This window comes from Caloenas nicobarica, chromosome 5 (assembly GCF_036013445.1).
Source record: "Caloenas nicobarica isolate bCalNic1 chromosome 5, bCalNic1.hap1, whole genome shotgun sequence".
NCBI classification, from domain to species: Eukaryota; Metazoa; Chordata; class Aves; order Columbiformes; family Columbidae; genus Caloenas; species Caloenas nicobarica.
The window spans coordinates 33035690-33049026 of record NC_088249.1 but is presented as its reverse complement, the minus strand read 5'-3'; positions in this window follow the sequence as shown (position 1 = coordinate 33049026).

Here is a 13337-nt window from a genome sequence, read left to right as displayed (position 1 = left end):
TTACTCTGTGCATTTTCATTGATATTCCCCAACAAAACTTTCTATTGAAGCTATTTTAGCTAAAAACACTGTTCACTTCTTCATGTCTCTTCTAGCCCCTTATCAAGCAGCCCTGAAAACAAAAACATTTAAATTGCAGCGTGGCTTCCTTGATAGACATGTTAGAATTTGGAAGAGGTCTCCAAAGCAGCATGATAGGGTGTTATAGTTCCAGGTCTGCCTGCAGGTTTGGGGCCTCCACATGTGTTTCCTTACCACCCTAGGTGACATGACAAGCAAGCAGAGTTGCATTAACCAGAGCTTTATTAGAGATGCTCAGGAGCCTGTAGTGTATGCCATGGCTCTGCAGCCAGTGCCTTAGCAGCAGACCCACCACTTTGCATTCTCCATTCAGTCCCATCTCCTCTTGAAGCCTGAGGCTTTATCTCAATCCAGTGTGGTTAGTTACTCTACAGTTGTGTTTTGGAAGTTGCATTACTATGATTTTCCACAGCCCGGAAGCAGGCTTTTCTTTTCCTATCATGCCAAGGCGTGAGACTCCATGTCACATAAGTAGGGGTAAAGTGCAGCCACATGGGGAGAGATGTAAGGAATGCACACCATCCATTTCTGCAATTGTAGAAGGGCTCTTACATACATATATGGGGGTTAGTGGCTCCTAATGCTGCTTCAGCCCAGGGAATGACTAAGAAACACAGCCCATAGGTCCAACGTGGGCCTTTTGCTCCCTCCTGTCCAGCACCATATCCTGCACCAGGTACATGAAGCAGACAAAGAGACTCTGGGGTCCTGTTTACAGTCTTTGCGATAAGTGATGAAGGAGAAAGTGTGAAGGAGACAGATTAAGACCTGACATATCGCGTAGTAACCATATAGTAGAACATATGACATACTGGTGTGTCAGTGTTTGTCAGGTTGTTGCACTTTATGTATTCCTACATATAGAATAATAGGGTGGAGGCTGAGCAATGAAGGACAAGGTATTTGTTCATTAATTAGCTCCATTAGCTACAAAGTACCTACCAACCATTGCGTAATGCTCACCATTCTCCTCCTGCTTTACAACTGCAATGCACAGAACGAGAATTCACGGTTACATATAATAACAAGAAAAAATATTTTCTATTTCTTACCACATGCAAAGTCTATGCACTGACAGAGTCTGTCAACATGGAAGGCTGCACATCCAGCCTCAAACCTGAGAGGGGAAAAAGGAGAAGTTCAGAGTCATGGCACATACTCCAGCTCTGCCCTGTCACTGACCTCAACTTCAATCAGGGCACACCACACTTTAAACCAGGAGCAACACGGGCGAAGCAAAAAGCAGTTTAACTCCTCCGCTGTTACAGGTCAAGTCTGAGCAAAACTCTTTTGAGGAAAGACTGCCAATTTACGTGAATTATGTGTGGTGGCTTTGTGATGTAGATTACTTGCCATGAGGGACTGAGCTGAAAACACTGAACTCATTGCGTATGCACATATAGATTATGTGATAAAGTTAACTATAAATTAAGAGATCTATACTGTCATAAAAACTGTCCTCAATAAGACCATTAAAACAGTACAGTAGTTGCATTTTAGGTTACTGAGTCTGAGTTTGTAGTTATTTCTTATTCTGAAACACTGAATTCCATTTCTGATACTTACAGTGGTTTGTAGATATAGTCAGAAGCTAAGAAACAGTGCTCTACTCTAAAATGGTTGGTTTGTTTGTTTGGGTGGTTTTTTGTTTGTTTGTTCATTTTGTTTTGTTTTGTTTTTCTTTTAGACAGCTGTGTCTCTTTAGTGAAGATTATTCATAAATTCTTGATCCTCTCTTTTTTTTTTCCTCAAATGTCAGAAGAAAATCCAAAATATGGGAGAAATAATCAGGATGGGTATTTAGTTCTGGCGAGCTGCAGAGAATTTTATCACCATTAAATATTTCTAGGTTCTCTTTTGGGTGAAAATAACATTTTTAATCACTTCCATTCAGATATTATGTGATAGTTTATCATCGTAAAAATAAGATAATGTGGAAAAATGCAGAACCAAAGTTGCAAATAATCCCTTCAAGATGTAAGGACATATGTTCAAAAGAACCAAACCAAACAAAGATGAACTCTGGAAGATACAATGAAACAAGACTCCAGTATTGTGTCCTGTGCTCAACCAACCTTCAGCAACTTCAGGAAAATTTTGAAAAGTTATCTTAAAATACTCTTTAGTATGCAGCTTATGTCCAGTTCAAGTAGGAAGACCACAGAATAAGACCTAAAATTAGTAATTTTATAGGCAACATAGATATTCACACAGGTTAATGCAGATATTTTGAAAGTTATGTTCCCCTTCCTTTGTGTCTCCTGTGAAGTGCCCTGTGGGACTTCTCAGTACTTGCCCCTACTTCTTCAGGGACAGATGAGAAAGCACCTCTGCATCAACAGTTCAGTTGCCAGACGAGAATTCAGAAAGACAGAAAAATGGCAACACTGCCAGTGCGTAATGGATCTTTGTACATCCCACACATGGTCCAAGCTAAGGTAAGCAACAACCTGCTTTGTAATTTCATGTCATTTTAAATGGTTCTTGTAGAAACAAACAGAAAATTAAAGAATCGAAACTTCTAAGTCACTAAATACATCTCCCAAACACCTTAAGACACCATAAAGAGAGCCAGGTAGATATAACACCACAAATAAACCCAGCGGCTCTTCCTTTAGTCTGCCTGACCTGGTTTATGGGTAACAAACTTTTCTGACTATTCTGAAATCTGCAGTTTCTTCTTAGTATTTCTTCCTTTATAGCTCTCAGGCTTATACTGCATTACAGAAGCATCTCACTTACAACCTCAACCACAGAAGATACAAACTATATTAGCAGAATGTGGCTGTGTTTGCTATGTTTGATAGGATTCTGCCCTTGTCTGTGGATCCACCCATATCTTTGCCAAAAAATCTGTCAAGTCTGTTGTGTGTGGGCAAACTCTCTGTGCTTCCCAGACTGATTCGAAAAGATTTTTCTGCAGAACCCTACATTCCCATATCAACAATTGTTTCACCCTCTCTCTGGGGCATTCTGAAGAATGATTTATGGAATGTCTTTATTTTTGTATTTGTGAATAGTGGTAAAAATGCCTATAATCTGTTCATCATCTAAACTAATGAAACTCACTTTTCCATTAATTTCTCTAGTGCTGACTCTGCTATTAAAATAGTACAGACCCCAACTGCATTGGGATCACTGTACAAAAGTCTCTCCCAGATGGGTTTTCTGGTGTCTTTTAAGGTGTGAATGATCAAAGCAGCCTTCTCCCTCACTTGAGGCCTCAAATACATTTTTCACTTTATTTGGTATCCTCTCCAATATCTACTATCTATGAAATTGAGTTGAAATCAGAAGCTGGTTTAAGAAGTAATATTAGCAAAGGACATAGAAAGACAGAAAAATCAAGATTACTACACTTGTTTTCAAAAGGAAACCAGGTTTGAAAAGTCGTCACAATTATTACAAATGTGAAGAACAGATATTAGACCACTGACATATTACATAGTAACACAAACAAGCTTTGTCCAGTAAACTTGGTTTAGGGCAGAGTAAGCTATGGAGTTAAGTGGACTAAGAACTGACCAGCTGACAGGTCCCACAGGTGGTTTTCAGTGAAGAATTACTACTGAATGAGCGTGTTCCTGTTGTGTGAAACTAGCATTGGGCTTGACCCTATTTAAAATTTGCTTCTGCCAATGGCAGTAAATAAACAATCAAGGCTGATAAAATTAGTCAGGTAACACAGAGATCAGGAAAGCCGTGGGCAGCAGTCAAGATGGCACAGTATGCTGGGTCACTCCGTGCAAAAGTATCAACATAACTAAATGCAAAGCTGTACACTGAAGAACAAGAAATGAATATTCAGAACAATAAACTGACTGCATGCTGGAAAACAGCGGCTGAACAGGACTGGAAGTTACAACAGGAAAGTGTCTTAGCATGAGCTTCCTGGGCATGTGGAAGGAATTCTAAGGTTAGTGGCTGGTTAGCTCCTTAGAGCTTCCAGGGACACAACTTCAACAGGCCACGTCGCCATGTGTGGTTGTGGAGCATATGTTGTACATGGAATGGTTCAGGCTCTCAGCTCAACTCAGCCACCTACACTGAAACTGGTAAAGGAAATGGCACCATAATTGAATTTCTGTGCATAATTTTACATGAGAGAATGAGCAAAGGGACTTAGTGGCAGAATAAATTAGTACAGTATCCATTCATTGTTTAAGAAATACTGCAATACAAAGCCTTGCTTAGGTCACATTGAAAGCGAGTTTTGATGTCTCTTCTTAGTTCTTATTTTTCCATATGAAAGGTCCAGGATACGGACAGTTTTCATAAACAGCACATTGAGAAGTAATTTTTTTTAAACAATAGGGTAGAAAACTCTGAACAGCTAAACCTGAGGGAAATACATCATGTTAATGGCAAGCACATTTTTTGTCACTCCAGCAAACAAAAAATCTTTCACAAAAAAATGATTAGTGACTTTTTGAAATGCATTTTCTTCCTCAGAGAGTATGGAAACCATAACATGACACTGTACCAATGTACAAGCTAAGCATATTCTTAAGAAACCAGGGTGAGCTCCTAGAGCGAGGCAGCGCGCTACCCCACGGGACCTTCCATCCGCATCCGCACCTGGCAACTTCCAGTCAGAAGCATCTGGCATCAGGCTGCATGACTAAAGCCATCTTAGGGACCCACGTGAATAGACAAGAGTAAGATCCACTCTGGTACATGGAAACTCCTCAAAAACCATTTTGCCACCTTTGAAGTATTGCAGAGGTCTGTGGGGGTTGGGAGCACAGTAACCACTACTGAGTGCTGGCCACCATGGTGCTGAGTAGACAGCTCAGGAGTAGGAGTATTAGACTAGACAGAAAATAAATAAGTGTATTGACAGGGAAAACAGGAAAGCAAGTTTATCTGTTGCCCAGGGAACAAGGCAGGTGGCACAGAGATGTCTGGCAACTGCTTCTAGTTGGGATTAACACCTGAAAGGAGGCTTTCCAGCAGGTCCACCAACCTAGTCCTGTCACATCATTGGATGTTGATGTAAAACATACAGTGAATCATGTTCCCTACTGAGCAGTGCTTGAGCAGATGTGGGGCCAGATCCACACAAATAAAAATCTGTTAGAAATAAGAAAGTTGATAAATGTGTGATTTTTTTTTTTACATGCAAGCATAAGCACTCATCTATTTCACACATTCTTTAATGTTCATACAAACATACTCAAAATTATGTAGCATTTTTTTCTGCTATATACTTGTGCTATAGCCATGCCCAACAGTTTCCTTGAAGTAACAGTAGCAGTGCTAGTGTATTTTAACTGTGAAAGGCTTTTACATTAAAAACATGTTGGTTGTGTTGTGATAATTATTTCATTTTCAATTCAGAGGTTTGTACTGGACACTCAACATATACAGTATTCAAAAAGGAGGTAAGGTTGTGTTTTGTAATAAAGTTAAGAATGGAAAGAGGGAATACAATAAACCAGAAACTTGTAACATGCTTCTCTGAGAGGGAAATCAGTTTTAAGCATTAAGACAAGCTTATAAATATGAGAAAATTAAATCTAGCATGAACATGTATAATTTATCAAAAATAATGTAATATAATTTTAAAAATATAGAAAAAATAAATGGAAATACATAGATTTAACTTGCTGTCTTTCTTTATAGGTTGCTATTAATCATCTGAAGCACACAAATATGAAATTTATACAATAAACACCACAACGCCACATTTCTTTATCTGTTCTTTCAAAGGCAATTTCATTTTTAGATGTAATTGTTTTAACTGCTTTTATAGCAGTACGGCCACGGAATACTGCCAGTCATCTGATGGAAACACCTCACTTTCACGACTCTCTGAACCATAAGGCCAAAGCCATGTGAGTGTTGTAATTTCAGAGTAGCAGGCCAGGCATATGTTTATATACAATCGGAGTGTAATGGGTTCTGTGTGATCTGAGACAATGCCAGGTTAGCTGGAAACAGTACCTAAAAGCTTGGAGATACTGAACACAGAAATACATTGCACTAGAGATTTGGAAAAGTATATCTGTATGTAAATTTTTTATACTTTTCTCCTGAAGGTAACAGCAACCACACGCCTGTTGCAAATAATCAATGAAACGATACAGAATCTGTGTGTCCACCTGTTTTCCTCAAGACAACAAGTTATATCATAAGGGAGTACTGTGGCCTGCAAAAGAAGGGAAATAGTTCAAAGGCTAAACTCAGCTGAAAGGGAGGTTAAAGGTCTGTGTGCAATTGCTCCCTGACATTTCTGTGTGTAATTACCATCCGTCTATTTTAGTCAGACACCTATCTCACTGACTTTGCATTCAGTCACCCCATTTGCATGTACACTTATGGTAATTGCAAGTGTAAATATAGTGGGGAAATTGACCTCAGGCCTTGATTTTTTTTCTTTTTTTAAAATGTGGTCCACATTCATAAGAGCACAGTTAGATTTACTACTTCAAAATTCTGCTCCTCATAAATATCAGTATATATCAGGGTTATTAATTTGGTTTCCAAATATTCAGAAGTGAAGGAAAGGAGAAGGGGAGAACAGCTGTAAGTAAGAATAAAGACATGTTTGAAGGAGCAGGCAGAGCTTAGGATAAGAAATATAGTGACAATATTGTGATTTACAGATCAAACATTTCAGCCAGAAGCTGTGTAGGAAAGCAAGATGCAGCACTGTTCCAAATAACAGGATAGCTCTTCAGCTGATGCAATTCAGCAAAGCTCCACTGGAAACAATGAAGCTACGCTGATTTACTCTGGCTTGAGATCTTGCTCAATATGTTTATAGCTTAATGGCTCAATATTAATCTCAAAATCAGAAAAATAACAACTTGTCATTTATTTAACCCCAACATGATGGAAGGTTAAACTAAATACAGAAAGCCCATAACAAATAGCAGGGACATTCTAAGGTCACCAAATGAAGGCTGTCGTTTTTGTATTCAGGCCAATGATAAAGGAGTTTTTAAATGTTTGGACATTCAATCTATGTAGTGCCACAACCTGTACATACCCCTTTGCCAAACACAGGCTCACTAAATCCTCTTGGAATGTTGTTTACCTCTGAATAAATCAAATTTGACAGAATAGGTTAACTTTACAGATTCATTTTTCAATCACAAGTGATAGATATTTTTTACAGAAAGCAAGCTACAAAATTCTTACTGCATCACTGGCTATTGGAAGTCATATTGTTCTTGGGTGTCATATGGAAATCCAAGCCATTTTTCAAGTACTTTGTGTCACAGTCATCCACCCTCTCTGTGAGAACACAGCAGCGAGTGTACCTCAAACGACGATCACCCAGCAGAGATAGTTTATCAATTATTCTAAGTCTGTGTCTGTCTACCAGAGGCTGAACATGCTGTACTGTGCATTTTTCAACACTGTTCCAGAGCTAAAATCCTAAATCCATTGTCTAGGCTTGTGTCACACAACAATAAAGAAAAGGCTACTGAAAGAAACTGAATGAAAGCTGAGATACAGGAAGGTTTACTGTTAGTTGATTAAAAACAAATCATAACAGAAAACAGGAAAGGGAGCTAGAAGAAATTCCTATCATTTGATTTAAAAAAATATTTTGTGGAAAGGCCAGAAAACAAAACAAAACAAAACCAAACCAACTTCATTTAAAATTTTGTATGCATTTCTTATTCCCTTAATTAAAAAATAAATATGCATATAAAATCTTCTGCTTCCAACAACAATATTCGTACATTGCATTACTTGTTTGTCCAACTGAATATGCTATTTTGGTTAGTATCTATTTAATTATTATACGTAACACTGCTCAAGGCCATCTGATACTGGTGTCTATGGAAAAATGATTGTAATTCACTTTTATTATTATAATGACCTTGGTCTATGACAGGACTGAATTAAATATCAGTGAGAATTTACACAATTTGCTGTGCTCAGGTTTATGCCACTTAACATTCAGTGTTTAACTGGAGCACCTAAGTTAGGTGGATGGATTTACATGCACATTTGTCCTGAGGCTCTCTATACTGTCGATGAAGACTGATAGGCACTTGCAAAAGGCAATCCAGATCTCAGACGAACGGAATTACACTGTGGGGTGCCTGCTGCCTCTGTTTCCCATAGAGGTAGCTTAGGTTAAGTGTGCTTCTAAACTCAGTGCTTCAACTGAGTGCTTAGCAGTTATCTAGGGGTGTATATTACACGTATATTCTGGGGAAACATGTGTCCTCAAATTGTTATTATTTAATATTATGTTAGAAAACTAATATTTCCTGACCACAAAGTCAACAACAAGTTCACAAAAAGAAAAAAAAATCCAGAGTCCAAATCACATCTTTACACTGAATTTTTTGGGTGTTTCATTATAATACAGTCTATAAGTGCTTGAAAATCTGCTCTTTCTCAAGCAACATCAGATCATTTCTACAGTCTTATATATCCGAAGGAGTGGGCAGGACTGATAAATATTGAGGGCTCAGAAGTTGCTCTTTGTTCTGTGCAGCTAGGGTGTGCATTTGTTTCTTTAGATTCTAGGTATAAATCCCACTGACATCAACTAAAGTAGCGCCCCTGACTTGCTGAGTAACCCTCCCTCCCTGAGTAACCTATTGGTTCTTGGCTATAAGAGTCTCAGGGTAACAAACTGAACCAAGACATTCACCCCCGCTGTGTGCATGTCATAAGCACTGCGCTATGGCATTAAGAAGTGCCACATCCTCCATTCTCACCATTTTTAAGTGAAAAACAATACCCCATTTACTCCTTTCAAAGTGGAGGCCTAGGCACCCAGCTGCCGGAGGAGGTACAGCGACATGGGTCTCAAATGAAGTGCCACTCTTTGCCTTGAAAATGCAGACTGAGGAGTGTGACTTCAGCCTAGTCCCAGCCACTGCTGTGGTGAGTGTGCATGTTCAAGGATTTTGTCCATTCTGGTTGCACATTTTTTTGGAGACTCTCATCTGAGACTCCTCACAGCACCTCTTAGGCACCTCAATTCCACGATCCTCTAGATTAAGCAATTGGACGAAGAACTTGAGTTTGGTATCATAGCTCCTAAATACCGTTTTTTGTACTAGCATGGATGAGACTATCAGGATCAGGACTAGAAAATCAGTGGGACATTGGCTGCTGGTGGCTGGGAGAGCACATGACAGAAGCACCGCTATGTTTGCCTTTCTCTTAGCATTCATTCCCTCTGGACACCTCTGCCACTGGCTACTGACAGAGAAAAGATTGTGGATCCAGGATCTGTGCCTGCATTAGAAAGTAGAGTGATCAAGTAAGAATGGATCTTTGGAGCAGAACAATCTGTGTCAAGGACCTACTGTATACACTAAACATGTGTCAGGTGGGTTTACATCAGCTGTCTCTAGCCTGCTCCCTTGACTTAGCGCTCGTTGGTAATCCCAGTGCACTCGGGGCACACAGGCAGCACATCTCTTTTAGCATTCGCCTTAAAAGAGTCCAGCTGGCACACTCAGAAACCACGTCAAGATGTCAGCCAAAGCATGATAAGTGGAGACTACTGGGATATTCACACGCTCATTACCCAAAATAAACACTAATGTAGGCACAGCCAGTGTCACCATTTTTGTTTTCTGAGAGACTGGTGTCCTACAATATAACGATGATTTTGCCTTATACTTTGAATGTTGGAATTCCTGTTGTACTAGGAGATTATCAGTTAATGTAGTTTTCATAGATGAAATACAAAATTTAAAAGATCTGACAATATCCATGACACTATTTTTTTAACACTTCTATAAATGAACAAAAATGAAGAGCACCATCCTGTGAGAGTTTCTTTTTAAACCATTATGGTTACTGCTTTATGTAGTAAATTTATGAACCTACAGTTCAATAACCCTCTCTCCCATTTCAAACACCATGTACATTCCTATATCCTGATGATACAGAAAGACTATTTGGTATTCTCTTATTTTTCTAGAGAGATTGCCTGTAGAGTCCTCTCTGAGGAATTGCCTAAAAGGAGGAGGTAGGGGGGTCCCAGACAGTGAGTATAAAATGAAAAGAGAGAGGCTAAGATGTTTTAAACACCATATATCTATTTAGCAATAAAAGAAAAACTAATAACTAAGAACACTCTTTTCCACTTTGGAATCCAAAATGGTTAATCTGTATTATCATTCAATCAGTGCTACAAAAATGAATTTGTTCCAGCACACAGCAAATTTTAATGGCCAAGCAAATGAACTTTGAGAAATGAGCAGTTTCTAATGAGACCACCTAACCAAAGCACAAAGGATGTTGCTGCTGAACCTCGAACAGGACTTTTGTTCCATTTAACCCTGACATGTCCTGCAACAGCAGGTTTACCATGAACAGAGAACAATGTAACTGCAAAACAAGCAGATATTGTTTGAAAATTTGGATTTCAACATCTGCCAGGAAATATTTTAGGGCACACAATTCGCATCTGACACTTTGGAAGTCGATTCTTGCTAAGCAAAGCTATTTTCATCTTGAACACCCAAATAGAGTTTTCAGTACTGCAGTTCTAGACATTAATCCAGTGTTCAACCAAGGCTGAAAAGAAAAGCCTTCTCTCCGGTTTTATTTTTATGGAAGGGTAAGACAACAAATAAACAAGCAAAGCACAACTCTCAAAATTAGATACCAGTTCTAGGCCCCATGTTTGTTAACTGGATCTATAGTTCGAGAGTTAGATAGACATTTTTTTTCTGATTTCAACGGTTCTCCCCACTAGTATGTTACAGGAAGAATCCAATACTTTCCAAGGACTTTCATGGAAAGAAAGGTAAAAAAGAAAAACAAGGAGGAAAATACCACCAAGTTCCAAAAACCAGTAAGGTGTTATCCATTACACCCATGCAGGGTGTGAAAGTTGCTGATTCAAGCTCTCTATTAACCTCAGGCTCTCATTTTCTAGATGAGTTCTTTAACTATCTTGCTGCATATCTGAGTAGAATGAAGCCTTTCCAATTAGCTCAATTTTGTAAAAAACTAAAGATTCATTATACTGTTGCACCTACATAGAATGTAGGTGACCTAGTCAAACTAATTAAGAAGAAGGTCTTTAATTTAGGTCTTACCAGAAATGGCACATAACAATGGGGCAAGTGTTTGCTACATTTTAAGTTGTTCTAATCTTGCACATCATATTTTTTAAGTCGATCATAAGGCTGTAATATTAGAAGCTATCATCTTCTATTTAGTAGTTTCACTTTTCCTGTATAAACTTTTCAGTAAAAGTTGCCATCATCTATTTAGTCCTTTAATTTAATGACCAGAACTTTACTGTGCAAGCAACTGCAGATATTACCATACTTCATAGAAATTTCCCTTCAGTCTGAGCTGCTTTCAGTATAGACGTGCTAGAGAAAATTATTACATTTAACAACTGAAGTTACTAATGACAAGAAGAGTTATCTGTTATGACCCATCCATGAACAAAAAGTAAACAGGAACCTTTAGTGCAAAGTTCAGAGTTTAACAGACATGCAGTCATTAAGTCCAGCCTGTTCTTAATTCGACCTAGCATAGGCCACACAACCACATCCAGTAATTCATACAACATTTGGTAAAGAATCCAAATCTTATTTTTGCTCAAGATTCCTGACATGGTTATTTAACCATACATCCATCTATTCCTCCAGCTTTTTGCCTACTTAATGGTAACTTTCTCACTCTCTCCCCCTCCCTCACCCTAAACAGCTGCAGTATGTAACATACACTATCATTTTCCAATAAAATTTTTCCTACCAAATTTTTCCTAAAAATTAGCATAATGAAAATACTGTTATCTATTTTATCTTCTGTTTACAATAATCATACAAAATAATGATTCTTTTGCTCTACTGGAAGGATTTTAAATATTTAGATACACTCAGAATTTAATCTAAGGTCACAATACCCTCATTCTCGTGAGGAAGTCAGATGTTGTTGAGCAAATGATAAGCAGGACTTATCTGGTGATACAAAGTTTTCCAGCCCTACTGAAGCCTTTGCAACAGTCTCATTACCCTTGTTGTCAAGGTAGCTGGGATTTCACTCCCGACGTTAGTCTGAAATTTCCTTCAACAGTTGCATCACTTTGATTGTGAAACAAAAAGGAATTCACAATAAAGTGACATGTCTTGTAAGATTTTCTATACTTACTGTTTCTAGATACAAAGCAAACACCAATGAGATAAAAGATAATGACTCAGTGGTGCCCAGTGACAGGACAAGAGGCAACGGGGACACACTGAAACACAGGAGGTTCCTCCTGAACGCTAGGAAACACTTTTTTACTGTGAGAGTGACTGAGCACTGGCACAGGTTGCCCAGGGAGGTTGTGGATGTGTCTCCATCCTTGGAGATATTCAAAAGCTGTCTGGACATGGTCCTGGTAACCAGCTCCAGGTGACCCAGCCTGAGCAAGAAGGTCGGACCAAATGACCTCCAGAGGTCCCTTCCAACCTCAACCACTCTGTGATTCTGTAACACTTGCTCAACAGATTTACACTACTCAGCCCAAGTAAATGTTATTATTACTTTCTTACCAAATAATACCAATCACATTCTTTTGACCTTGCGAAGGAAAAGTGTCTGCAATACCTCTACAGAAGTAGATTAATAAAGCTGGGTAATCACAGCGCCCTGCCGTACCTCCTAAGATGTCAGCCAGCAATGGTTATAGCCCTCCAATCCAATTCATAAAAGAATATTTCCAAAAGATATCATAATTCCATGCATTTGCACGTGTTTCCTGTAGGACAGATTTCCAGTGACCTTAGCCAGAAGCTGTAATTATTCATTACATAAAGGCCCCTTTTCAGTGCTCAAGAAAGTGAGGAGCAGCTTTGTACCATCTAGATGACAGTTCAAGATGAGCAATATTAACTTTAAATAGCAAATTAATCTTTTTATAGACCATGCTTAATCCTTGGGCCGAACCTTACAGTTATTAGCACCACCTGGTGCAGTATGCATAAAATTTGCTGCCACTGTTGAGACAGACCAAAGCTTATGCTAGATTTCAATTCCACTTATGGTTTCAAATAAGGATTTAAATGGGATTTTGGGATGTGGAGTGAAAGGGGTGGCTAAACTAGTCATTTGCCAGAGTGGTGCACGTGCTGTGAACTCATTGTGTGTGGTTTCTAGACCTAAATATGCAAAGTAAAAGAATATGCCTTTTATTAATTATATAAACTAATTCTGACTGTACACATAATTTTAAATATAACTTTAATGTATATGGTAAAATGTATTAAAAAACAATAAAAAGAGCAATGTCTTATCAGGTCATCTCTCCTATATGCTTTTGC